The following is a 13,868-nucleotide window of genomic DNA, read 5'->3' on the forward strand; positions in this document are numbered from 1 at the left end:
TCCCTACCTTGTCTTTTTCACTGCTGTCTCGCGCAGCCGAGTTTTAATAAAGCGCCTGTACGAGGGCGTTCGTGTAGCATCATTAATGAAATACTCCCGCCATGGTTTCTTCCAAGGTGAAGTGTTACTAGGCTTAAATATATGGGAGACTGCGAACTAGGAGAAAATAATATGTAACATACTGCATTCTCATTGAAAGTAGTTTTAGTAAGGCTGCAATACCACCAACAGCTATGGCCCTTCTGGTTAACCTAACCCTGTGTGTCAGTACTGGTAAGAAAGCTTATTACTTCACGCTTTTACTGATATTTTATTTCAAGGGTCGTCTTTCCTTTTGTATAAAAATTTTGCTGAAATGATATAAACAGATTTAAGTCGAAAGGCCATCTATTATGTTGATAAATAATCAGTATTTTGCTTAATTTTTATAGAAATTAGTTTTGATGTATATGTGAGATTCTTATGAATGTGTTTTAATTAGCAGATATTAGGTGTAAATACAAATGGCAGTGTGCGATAGAAATACTGTTTTAACAATATATGTATCCTTGTTTCACTAGTTGAAATTACTAGCTAAATCTTTACCACATGTTATGATAGTAACTTCAGTGCAATATTTCATTTTTAATTAAGATAACTCTGTATTTGTTTTATGCGAAGCACACTGTGGATACAAAATTGTAGGGACACCTTTCTTATTATTTGTTTTACGAATAAATGTTTCATTTGATGTTCGATGGAGTTGTTAACGTAATACAGAAAACACGCGTTAACAAGGTTGTATGTAATATTGAAAATGTTCTATACATACACAATGTAATCACCATCTTTGGATAATTTTCGAAAATAATAACACGTGAATGTATATTTCTAATGATATATGTATATCATTGTAAAGCGCGTGTGTTTCACAATTAAATATGCAGGAAGAACTTAGAAGATTCGGGTATGCCACGTCAGCAGATTTAACAGTAAGCTGATTAGCCTGACTGTTGCTTAATTTTGTGAGCTTTCTCTGAGGGTTAACTGTCATACGTTAGGGGAAAGAGAGTGAGAAACGGGAAGTATGGCAGACAAGTTTTTATTAAGAACACACGTATTTAAAAGTACAGAGCATTAAACTGTTTTATGTCTTCTGCGAGATGAAACACATATAATCACCAGTGGTTGTAATCATAAGGTACAAACAGCATTTGTTTGATAAATGATGTCCTGGTCCTTTGATCGAAGAACAACATTACGATTTATCTTCTTGTGTCGTCTCTCTAAGTAACCACCGACGGGTTTTTCGTTTCAAAAAATCCCATTTAACCAGTTACTATCTGTAATATTTTAAAATAATTTTATAATAACTGTTTCTGAAAGGATCCTTTTTAACCACAATCTACGTATACGGATATGATTTTTAATCACAATTTACTAACCATTCATGTCCAGCTTCTCTACTGGACTTTATTATACCTTTTCTAAAAAATATATTTCATAGCAGTATGGTTTTGTTGACATTCAGATATATAATAACTATGTAAAGAAGAACTGGATTGGAAACCTTTGAACTAGTGAAGCCAAAATTTGTTTGTTTGGAGTTAAGGACAAATCTACACAATGGGCTATCTGTGCTCTGCCTACAATGGGTTTTTATTAGTGCAAGTTTGCAGGCATGCCGCTACGTCAGTGGGAGGCGAAGCCGAGATAGTGAGTTCTTGCGTTGTTTGTGTGCAAATTGGAACCCATGTTTGGAATATTTTCTGAGAAACTGTAGATATCAAAATACAGAAAGAAATGAGCGAGTGGGTGTGGTCATATTATTATCGGATATTAGCATTATATTTATAAGGTATTAGCAACAACGGTATGAACTAATTTATAAATATTTTCAAATTGTGAGCGTGACTAGTATGTTATTTTTTCACACGAATACGAGTATTTTGAGGTGTTTTGAGTGTTACTCAGGTAAATCATTTTGAAGGCTATTTCTTTTGAAATAACCAGTTGGCAACAGCCATTTTTGCTTCAATATTTTGCCCTTTTCTTTACATGAGTTTTACGTAAGAAATGTACTTACTGATAACAATATTCACTTCATTTTTCACAAACGACAGATTTAATGTATAGTATCCCCCAGGCCTGGCATGGCCAAGCGCGTAAGGCGTGCGATTCGTAATCCGAGGGTCGCGGGTTCGCGCCCACGTCGCGCTAAACATGCTCGCCCTCCCAGCCGTGGGGGCGTATAATGTGACGGTCAATCCCACTATTCGTTGGTAAAAGAGTATCCCAAGAGTTGGCGGTGGGTGGTGATGACTAGCTGCCTTCCCTCTAGTCTTACACTGCAAAATTAGGGACGGCTAGCACAGATAGCCCTCGAGTAGCTTTGTGCGGAATTCCAAAACAACAACAATCCAAGTATCCCTGGTGTTGGAAAAATTGGCAAGGCTCGTTTGGAATCTGGTGCTGGACCCTGCTACGTCAGTTGTGTACATATAGATTAACAGGTGTGTACACCTGTAACAATTGAGATTATTACACAAGTGCATGCTAAGGATCACACGCCGTATTAGAAACAGGAAAGAGTGTATATTCACAGATTGCATATTTAACAGTTGGTTTATCTAGTGTGAACGAACTTACATTGGTTTTTAGTTTCTAACATGAAAATCCGTTCAGAGTGCTATCAAATTAGAAATTCAATGTCATATAATTTATTACAATACATTTTTATTTCGCTCTAAAATAGTGGTAACTATGATGGCTAACACAAAAACGTTTTCCAATATTTTTATTTCATTCTAAAATAGTGGTTGCTAGGATGGATGGTACAACTACTTTTTACAATATTTTTATTTCGTTTTAAAATAGTGGTTGCTAGGATGGCTGTAACAAAAACATTTTACACTATTTTTATTTCGTCCTAGTTCCCCGCTAGTACAGCGGTAAGTCTACGGATTTACAATGCTGAACTCAGGGGTTCAATTCCACTCGGTGGACTCAGCTGTTAGCCCAATATGGCTTTGCTATAAAAAAAAAAAACAACACAACACACATGTAGAGTGTTAGATGATCTTGAAATTTCTTTCTAAAATAGTAGTTGCTAGGATGGGTGATACAAAAATCATTCCACAATATTTTTATTTCGTTCTAAAATAGTGGTTGCTAGGATGGCCGATACAAAAAACAAAACAAAAACATTCTACAATATTTTTATTTTGTTCTAAAATGCTGGCAGTTAGGATGACAAAAAAAGACAATTTTGGATGCCAAACTAGCCCGAAGGGACTTCTTTATATGAATCGTACGTGTACGTTATACTATATGTGTGTGTGCATATTTGCGTTAAAACATATAAAATCACAGTTCACTGTTTCTCTGTATTAGTAAAGTACTGATTCTTTTTTCAATTCCTATTGATGTATACGCACTTGTTTTTATCGACATCGTGTTAACATCAAGATTACTTGTTAAATGATTTTTTTTCAAGTATAAAAGACTGGGAAAACCCTGGCGTCAGTCTAAAAACGATCGTTGTAAGCTGTGTACGGCGTTTCTCAGCAATCGACCGCTTTTCGTAACACTAACAATCCTAAGCCTACACGTAGGGTTTCTATAATGCAGGGCTTACTACTTAAGGAAACAGGTAGTTCTGTTTGGAGTATAGCAACCAGCACACACCGTTACCATAGAAACGGCTTATGTCACGCAGTGAGGAACTGTTCTACATTCTTGCTTTTATATAGTGTTCCATAGTAAAAGTGCATGTATTATGAAAACAAACTTGTCTCAGGTCTGTCTTTCATGATACCTTATAAATACATTTAGTTATGAAAGAAAACTTTGGAAAGGAGTGTGTTAATATATATAACTTAACAGTCGAAAATTACTAGAGTATAACATTTCTAATTTCACACAGATTTAAGGTTGTGCCGATTCCGAATAACAGTTTCGGAAAATAAAAATTATATTTCTGATTAACAGTTGTATTGACAGATATGAACCATGTGCAGTGAAACCGAGACTCGTTAAATAAACATTGTTTCCAGCCTCCAGACACGTTGACGATTCAAAAAATGAAATTGACGATGACAGACCAGAACCGCTTGGCTTGCCTGGAAGCGACACGCGACCCATTCGATAAATGGGTGTCTGTCTGACGCAGTGCTACGAACGTAAGGAGGTGGTGCGTCAGCATTTCCAAGGTTTTTAAAGCTGCCTGATTGCATTTTCTATGCACCAACGGTGCGAAACCTAAAACATTCTTTGAATTTAGGCTTTTAAAATTAATATGTGCGCTACTTAAATTTCACGGTTTCAAAGTTGCTAGCGGTAAGACATGAAACTCTTCTTGTTTTTGGTGACAAGTATATGGATCGATGGCGATGGCCATTTAGGTGAGCATCACGTGAACTAGGTTCTTTAGCCTAAAGTCATTGTTAAAGTGTCCGTCCTATTCGTGATTAAAATAATCATTTAAATGTCCGTCATGAATACTTTGGTTATTAATTACGCATCATGTTGTCAGACAACCTATGCAATAATATGTGGGACGTAAATAGTTTGTGTGTTATCTACAGCACCAAAAAATGCGCTCAAGTCAACAAATTATGTGCAAGTGCTGGCTGGGTTGTTACTCCTATGGGTGTTTTATCCACCAGTGCATATTTTAATGTTCCTGCTGTGTGCCTTCTTATTGCTATATCTTTTAGGTGTGTTATGGTAGCCGTTTCTTGTTACACCTAAATTTCAGTAGTGGTGGAATATAAGCTTTTCGATTGGTTTAGATATATAGTTCATAACTTGCTATTTGTGACCTAAAATGTGTAAGGTGTTTTATATTCTATATGACATACTGCTACAGTTAATTATTGATTATTATTCGTTTCTCCCACTGTGAAACTTGTTTCGTAGTGAACATGTTGCGTTTCCTACTGTGCAGCTAGCTTGTTTCGCACATACTTCACTAATACGTGCGTCTTTTACTGTTACTACTGGGTAGCCTGTTGTGCATCTCTTTCACTCGTCAGTGAGCATGCAACATTTCTTACTGTGCAGTCTATTCTGCAGGCATTTCCTGTTCCTGCTTTGTGTTCTGGTTTCATTGGTCTGTTTACTGTATTTTCTGTAGTTTTGTAACGATATAGTGTGTTGCATATATGTGAACAACAATTCCACGTGATATTGTTGAGCTTTGCTCAGATAATCGATAATTTTAGAAACTTGTCCAACACAGATTATTGTGACACATTCTTACCGTAGTATTAAACCAATACGTACCTACTTGTACAAAGTAGCTTCACTATAACAGCTTGTAATTTGTTTCAACCAATAAAAGCTCATTTCTTTTTCTCTCTTACCAATGTTTGATAAAAGTTATCGCACTTTTTCCACGTTACTGCATTAAATGAACGCATTTGTTGAGTTTTCCAGAGCATTATCATATGCTACTTAATTTGCAACATTATATGGTGACTGTTTGCATTTAAATGTAACTATTGCCACCTCTCCAAACTTCTAGGAATTTAGCACAGTTGCCTTCATTCAGAATGTTTTCAACTTCAACCACTGTCAATAAGTATAGCTTGTAACAACTACGTTTTATGTTTTATTTCCTTCACCAAAATGTCAGTTTCAGATTGTAAAAAATGGAGCAGAGACGGATACCTAATCAATGTTTTGGCTGGCTACTCCAGCTGCAGTAAACTAGTCTGACCAAATTCACACCCTTTATCGAAGCAAATGAACAAAGTAGTTGTAGAATTGTAAACTATTTGGTTTAGTGAAATAGTACTTTATTCCTCACTAAAACTAGTCTGTTCTATTAGGTACTACAGTCTGTTTGGTTTAGATGAGTAGTACTTTACTCCCCACTAGAACTAGTCTGTTATGTTTGTTACTACATTTTGTTTGGTTTAGATGAGTAGTACTTTACTCCCTACTAGAACTAGGCTGTTGTGTTACTTACTACATTTTGTTTGGTTTAGATGAGTAGTACTTTACTCCCCACTAGAACTAGGCTGTTATGTTTGTTACTACAGTTTGTTTGGTTCAGATGAGTAGTACTTTACTCCCCACTAGAACTAGGCTGTTATGTTTGTTACTACATTTTGTTTGGTTTAGATGAGTAGTACTTTACTCCCCACTAGAACTAGGATGTTATGTTTGTTACTACATTTTGTTTGGTTTAGATGAGTAGTACTTTACTCCCCACTAGAACTAGGCTGTTATGTTTGTTACTACATTTTGTTTGGTTTAGATGAGTAGTACTTTACTCCCCACTAGAACTAGTCTGTTATGTTTGTTACTACATTTTGTTTGGTTTAGATGAGTAGTACTTTACTCCCCACTAGAACTAGTCTGTTATGTTTGTTACTACAGTTTGTTTGGTTTAGATGAGTAGTACTTTACTCCCCACTGGAACTAGGCTGTTATGTTTGTTACTACATTTTGTTTGGTTTAGATGAGTAGTACTTTACTCCCCACTAGAACTAGTCTGTTATGTTTGTTACTACAGTTTGTTTGGTTTAGATGAGTAGTACTTTACTCCCCACTAGAACTAGTCTGTTATGTTTGTTACTACAGTTTGTTTGGTTTAGATGAGTAGTACTTTACTCCCCACTGGAACTAGTCTGTTGTGTTTGTTACTACAGTTTGTTTGGTTTAGATGAGTAGTACTTTACTCCCCACTAGAACTAGGCTGTTATGTTTGTTACTACATTTTGTTTGGTTTAGATGAGTAGTACTTTACTCCCCACTAGAACTAGTCTGTTGTGTTTGTTACTACAGTTTGTTTGGTTTAGATGAGTAGTACTTTACTCCCCACTAGAACTAGTCTGTTATGTTTGTTACTACAGTTTGTTTGGTTTAGATGAGTAGTACTTTACTCCCCACTGGAACTAGTCTGTTGTGTTTGTTACTACAGTTTGTTTGGTTTAGATGAGTAGTACTTTACTCCCCACTGGAACTAGGCTGTTATGTTTGTTACTACATTTTGTTTGGTTTAGATGAGTAGTACTTTACTCCCCACTAGAACTAGGCTGTTGTGTTTGTTACTACATTTTGTTTGGTTTAGATGAGTAGTACTTTACTCCCCACTAGAACTAGTCTGTTATGTTTGTTACTACATTTTGTTTGGTTTAGATGAGTAGTACCTTACTCCCCACTGGAACTAGGCTGTCATGTTTGTTACTACATTTTGTTTGGTTTAGATGAGTAGTACTTTACTCCCCACTAGAACCCACTAGAACTAGGCTGTTATGTTTGTTACTACATTTTGTTTGGTTTAGATGAGTAGTACTTTACTCCCCACACTAGAACTAGGCTGTTATGTTTGTTACTACATTTTGTTTGGTTTTTAGATGAGTAGTACTTTACTCCCCACTAGAACTAGGCTGTTATGTTTGTTACTACATTTTGTTTGGTTTAGATGAGTAGTACTTTACTCCCCACTAGAACTAGGCTGTTATGTTTGTTACTACATTTTGTGTTGGTTTACATTTTGTTTGGTTTAGATGAGTAGTACTTTACTCCCCACTAGAACTAGGCTGTTATGTTTGTTACTACATTTTGTTTGGTTTAGATGAGTAGTACTTTACTCCCCACTAGAACTAGGCTGTTATGTTTGTTACTACATTTTGTTTGGTTTAGATGAGTAGTACTTTACTCCCCACTAGAACTAGGCTGTTATGTTTGTTACTACATTTTGTTTGGTTTAGATGAGTAGTACTTTAATCCCCACTAGAACTAGGCTGTTATGTTTGTTACTACATTTTGTTTGGTTTAGATGAGTCGTGCTTTACTCCCCACTAGAACTAGTCTGTTCTGTTACTTACTATAGTTTGTTTGGGTTAGGTGAGTCGTGCTTTACTCCCCACTAGAACTTGTCTTTTCTGTTACTTACTATAGTTTGTTTGGGTTAGGTGAGTCGTGCTTTACTCCCCACTAGAACTAGTTTGTTATGTTTGTTACTACATTTTGTTTGGTTTAGATGAGTAGTACTTTACTCCCCACTAGAACTAGGCTGTTATGTTTGTTACTACATTTTGTTTGGTTTAGATGAGTAGTACTTTACTCCCCACTAGAACTAGGCTGTTATGTTTGTTACTACATTTTGTTTGGTTTAGATGAGTAGTACTTTACTCCCCACTAGAACTAGGCTGTTATGTTTGTTACTACATTTTGTTTGGTTTAGATGAGTCGTGCTTTACTCCCCACTAGAACTAGTCAGTTCTGTTACTTACTATAGTTTGTTTGGTTTCGATGAGTCGTGCTTTACTCTCCACTAGAACTAGTTTGTTATGTTTGTTACTACATTTTGTTTGGTTTAGATGAGTAGTACTTTACTCCCCACTAGAACTAGGCTGTTATGTTTGTTACTACATTTTGTTTGGTTTAGATGAGTTGTACTTTACTCCCCACTAGAACTAGGCTGTTATGTTTGTTACTATATTTTGTTTGGTTTAGATGAGTTGTACTTTACTCCCCACTAGAACTAGGCTGTTATGTTTGTTACTACATTTTGTTTGGTTTAGATGAGTTGTACTTTACTCCCCACTAGAACTAGGCTGTTATGTTTGTTACTACATTTTGTTTGGTTTAGATGAGTTGTACTTTACTCCTTACTAGAACTAGTCTGTTCTGTTACTTACTATAGTTTGTTTGGTTTAGATGAGTCGTGCTTTACCTCCCCACTAGAACTAGTTTGTTATGTTTGTTACTACATTTTGTTTGGTTTAGATGAGTTGTACTTTACTCCCCACTAGAACTAGGCTGTTATGTTTGTTACTACATTTTGTTTGGTTTAGATGAGTTGTACTTTACTCCCCACTAGAACTAGGCTGTTATGTTTGTTACTACATTTTGTTTGGTTTAGATGAGTAGTACTTTACTCCCCACTAGAACTAGGCTGTTATGTTTGTTACTACATTTTGTTTGGTTTAGATGAGTTGTACTTTACTCCCCACTAGAACTAGGATGTTATGTTTGTTACTACATTTTGTTTGGTTTAGATGAGTAGTACTTTACTCCCCACTAGAACTAGGATGTTATGTTTGTTACTACATTTTGTTTGGTTTAGATGAGTAGTACTTTACTCCCCACTAGAACTAGGCTGTTATGTTTGTTACTACATTTTGTTTGGTTTAGATGAGTAGTACTTTACTCCCCACTAGAACTAGGCTGTTATGTTTGTTACTACATTTTGTTTGGTTTAGATGAGTAGTACTTTACTCCCCACTAGAACTAGGCTGTTATGTTTACTACATTTTGTTTGGTTTAGATGAGTAGTACTTTAATCCCTACTAGAACTAGTCTGTTGTGTTTGTTACTACATTTTGTTTATTTTAGATGAGTCGTGCTTTACTCCCCACTAGAACTAGTTTGTTCTGTTACTTACTATAGTTTGTTTGGGTTAGGTGAGTCGTGCTTTACTCCCCACTAGAACTAGTTTGTTATGTTTGTTACTACAGTTTGTTTGGTTTAGATGAGTAGTACTTTGCCCGCCACTAAAACTAGTCTGTTCTATTAGTTACTACAGTTTGTTTGTTTGGTTTAGAGGTGAGTCGTGCTTTACTCCCCACTAGAACTAGTTTGTTTTGTTACTTACTACAGTTTGTTTGGTTTCGATGAGTAGTGCTTTGCTCGTCACTAAAACTAGTCTGTTATGTTATATACTTCAGAATTTTAACATTTCTTTAAAAGTTCTAATTCAGAGCAGTATTTGGAAATAAAAATATTTATCTTCCAGAGTCACGTTACTGTTGGTAACACAATGGAACGTTACGTGCCGTAACTGTAATTTGTATTGATAGCAAAGCTACTGTCACTCTTAAAACGCACTCGCAGCTGAAAGTGCAGGTTATAATTTTTGTATTATCGTACGGAATAGAACCCGGCTTTTCAGATCCAGAATCTAAAGCCATGTTTACCGATCAAACGCTTTCCTTTTATGTATTTCATTCATAAATTTTAAAGTAAAATAACTATTGCAGTAGAATGTCTATTGTAGACGTGTTTAAAATCCGTATAATAAGATCCAGCGTCTGTATGCCACGTAACTCCTACCAAATTGCTGGTCGCACCGACTTATAAATGGTACCAAACGAATAATCGCGACCCTGAGATTTGTGCAAAGGTATTACTTTTCATCCAACTCCTTAGGGAACCCGGATAGTTTGCGAAAACATTTTTACGGGGACTCCCCGAAAGCGAACGCCAAATTTGACACTGATTTACATTAGAGCACATAAATTTAGTAGCTGAAGCATTATATTTGCATCATAGCAGGCCTGTAAATGTGGATCATAGATCCACGGGTTCGCTCACGTAGAAAGATTATTAAGAACGTGTTTGTTTTTTTTAAAGAAAGGTTTTGATGTAAAAAATCTTGAGAAAAAAATCTTTAGGCTCAGAAAATATTCAAAACAAAGATTTCTGCGTAAATTACTCTACGTTATGTAAAGGGGACTTAATTTGTCTTGGTTTTTATATAGAAATATGAGAACATTTCGTATTAAGCATACTATTATTAATTTTAATAGAGGATTTTTCGATGGTTTATCTTTATCTGAATGTCATGAGTTTGAATTTCCATCACATCAAACATGCTTGTCCTTTCAGCCGTGGGAGTTTATTATATTTCGGTGAATCCCATTAATCGTTGGCTAAAGAGTAGCCCAAGAGCTGAATGTGCGTGGTGATGACTAGCTGCCGTTTTTAGTTTTGCACTGCCAAATTAGGGACGGCTAGCGCAAATAATCCTCGTGTAGCCTTGTGTGAAATTCAAAACAAATAATGGTTTATTATAATGTCACATCTTTTCTTTTCCTGACGTAACTATACTTGTTTCAACTAAGGAATAAACGTTTATACATCACTAAACAAACATGTTCTACAAAATGAGGCTGAGCGAGGCTTAGTGGTTCACTGTGAAACTGATGGTTTGTGTACCGTTATGTACCGTTACCGCCAGAAAATTATTGCTCTTCGCACCTTGGAGTCGTGAGTGTGTTATACGACTGATGGTCAGTCACATCTAATTATTCTATCAGATGAGAGTAGTCCAGTGCTTAGCGGTGGACGGCATGATGTGGCTAATTTCCTCTAGTCTATCACTTGCAAAAAATATGGTTTGCAAGTTTAGCTCTGCACGAAAACCAACCAATTTTTGTAGATAACATAAATTATTTAAATAACTGAATGCCGATAGTCACGAGTGTTTCAGATGACAGTTTTTGCTTTCATTGAACTTCTTCTGTTAGGGAACAAAATCCGATTCACATTGAAAATGTGATACTGCAGTTTCTGTTAATCGGAAGCAAGAAGTTTTGCTTATATCTATCTGTACGTAGATCCTAATATTAGAATGTAAATTATCTTAAAAGGTAAAGTACCACAAGACCGCCTGCTGCAACTGTAATTGCCTATGTGTGAAGTATATATATACTTTATATACACGTGTGTCTGTGTCTGTATGTATATAAAGCTTATAGGGTGTGATCACTTTACACTATGCAACGTTTCTCAACGTGTCAAGAGTGATTGCATCCAATTAACTAGACGGCAACAGGTAGTTTGCTAGGTGAGTTTTAACCACTCAGTTGATCTCGTAAAATTTCATGATCGTAACTCGAGTAGGTTTTTTTTTTTCTAGCACCTATATTCTCGGAACACTTAATATATAGTACTTTAGAAGGCTAAAACAAGGTTATGTGATGTTCCATATAAATCTGCACAATAAAACTATGACTGTTTTGTACACAACGGGTGTCGAAACCCGGTTTCTAGTGTAATAAATTCGCAGATATACCGTTGTGCCACTGGAGGACGAGAGAGTTTGTAGTAGTAGCGTTATGAAAATTATTCAATAAATACTTAAAGATTGTATTGCCCTCTATATAGGTTTTTTGTGGAGATTTTTATGGTGTTACTTTCATTTAGAAAATACGCACATCAATTCTACGAAAAAAACCGTATAGGATTCATAGTACATGCAGTGTTGAAACATCGAATGCCACTTAGAAACTAAAATTTCATTTAGAATAATAAGTATCTATTTAAGACGATGACGCAAAGTAGACAGCTGAACACAGGGAACAATAACACTATGTAACAAAATTTTTACCTTTTCTTGTTCCAGGACAGAAAGTGTTATTTCCCAATTGCTTATGCCTAAAGTAAATGGAAAAGACCTATTTTTCTCTTCAAACTTTGCTTTTGTGATCTGAGAGAGTACAACGAAAGCATGATGGGAGACTATATTTGGGGGCTGATACGTGAAAGTGATTTACATAACAGTCGCAAATCTCGAAAAACTACTCACTTCTAAACATTTTTTGTTCATTTTTGTGTAACTTTCGTATAAATACATGTAAATCTTGATTCATATATTGTTTTATTCAGACCTTATGTAAACGAAAATGTGCAAATTTGCCTGATTTTACATAGAAAATAGTTTAAATTCTAAATTTCATTATCCAGGTCACAAAAGCAAAGTTTGAAGGGAATAATGGCCATTTTCTGTACTTTTGCAACATAAGCAATTAAAAAATAACGCATACTATCCAGGAACAAAATTTGTGTTACATAGTGTTATTAAACTCAATACTATTTATGCAGTATCCGAGGGTCATAATAAAATTTACCACCTACCACTTTACTGTGTATCTGTATGATTACTCAACACTGTACAAAGTGTTTACTGATATTATTCTTTGAATTTCAATTATATTTGACGTAAGAGTCTCTATAACGTAATCAATCTAACTTCTGCCTAAACACAACATAAACATGTCTTAATAATGTAAGTTTGTTTACACCGCACACGAAAAATGACCCTCGTAATATAAAAAAAAAAAAAACTTGCAAATTACAAAATGGCGCCGGTAAAAATCAGGCAAGTGGTAGCACTACCTACGTGAGAATGGTTCGGATTGTTCATCGAAATGGTATTTTAAGTATCTACTCAACAGATTATCAAAACTTTACAAAACTTTCAGTGTTCCTTATAATGACTGAGTTACAAGTTATTGTAATGTTTATAATATCACAGCAGAAATTTATTTTTTTATTTTTTCTGCTGCTTCTAGTTCATTATATGATAACCGAAAACCAAAACTAGAAGCAGAAGAAAGGATAATAAATTTAATTTTTGCTGTGATATTTACAGACATTACAATAACTTGTAAATCAGTCATTATATGGAACATTATATGCAAAGTTCTAGTTTATTATATGATAACGAAAACCAAAACAATGGTGTCAACCAATTTTATTAAAGTGTCATAGTTTCAAACGGAGTATATAGTTTTATAACTGTTATTAGTAAGTAATAGTAGTTTAAAAACATAATCATGGTACTAACGAATGTTATCATTATGCATCGAAGATAGTTTTCTTACAAAAATGTATTGTTCCTTTAAAAAGCTTAAGTGCAGGGTGAATCAGGAATTACCAGTTAATAATAGATAAACTAAATATTACAGTTGGAATCTCGTTGTATTTAGAACTTGGTTATAAATACAACCTTCTTAGGTCTATTAAAACATTGTATTAAAATAAGTAAAGAAAAACTTTTCAAAAAACAAGATAGTAAGGATGGTATTTGCATCATCCATAAATAATAACACAGGCAAGAATTAACATATAGCAATATATATAATTATTCGATCACAATTTTGTCTGTTAACATTCTACAATATTATGTGTCTGTTATTATGTAGGGATGATGCAAATACTATCCTTACTATTTTGTTTTCATTGTTTTTGAAGGATTGATGTTGGTCATCCCTACATTATCTTCCTTTTTCTTTTTGAACAGTTGTTTTTCTTTATTTGTGTAAAGTAGATGATAACATTGTACATTAAAAATAGCATGGGTAATG

General features: G+C 34.9%; 1 protein-coding gene across 12 annotated transcripts in view; it reads left to right on the forward strand.

The window, feature by feature from the left end:
* The window catches only part of LOC143249272 (microtubule-associated serine/threonine-protein kinase 3-like), a 192,348-nt gene that overhangs the window by 75,614 nt on the left and 102,866 nt on the right, over nucleotides 1–13,868 (forward strand). For 4 of the 12 annotated variants that reach the window (XM_076498821.1, XM_076498820.1, XM_076498827.1 and 1 more), the window contains exon 1: nucleotides 48–273. The exons of the other annotated variants lie outside the window; for them this stretch is intronic. The gene's annotated coding sequence lies outside the window, so the exon portion shown is untranslated. Of the gene's footprint in view, nucleotides 1–47; nucleotides 274–13,868 lie in introns of those variants that run through there. 12 annotated transcript variants of the gene reach the window in all.

Source organism: Tachypleus tridentatus, chromosome 4 (assembly GCF_004210375.1).
Source record: "Tachypleus tridentatus isolate NWPU-2018 chromosome 4, ASM421037v1, whole genome shotgun sequence".
Taxonomy (NCBI): domain Eukaryota; kingdom Metazoa; phylum Arthropoda; class Merostomata; order Xiphosura; family Limulidae; genus Tachypleus; species Tachypleus tridentatus.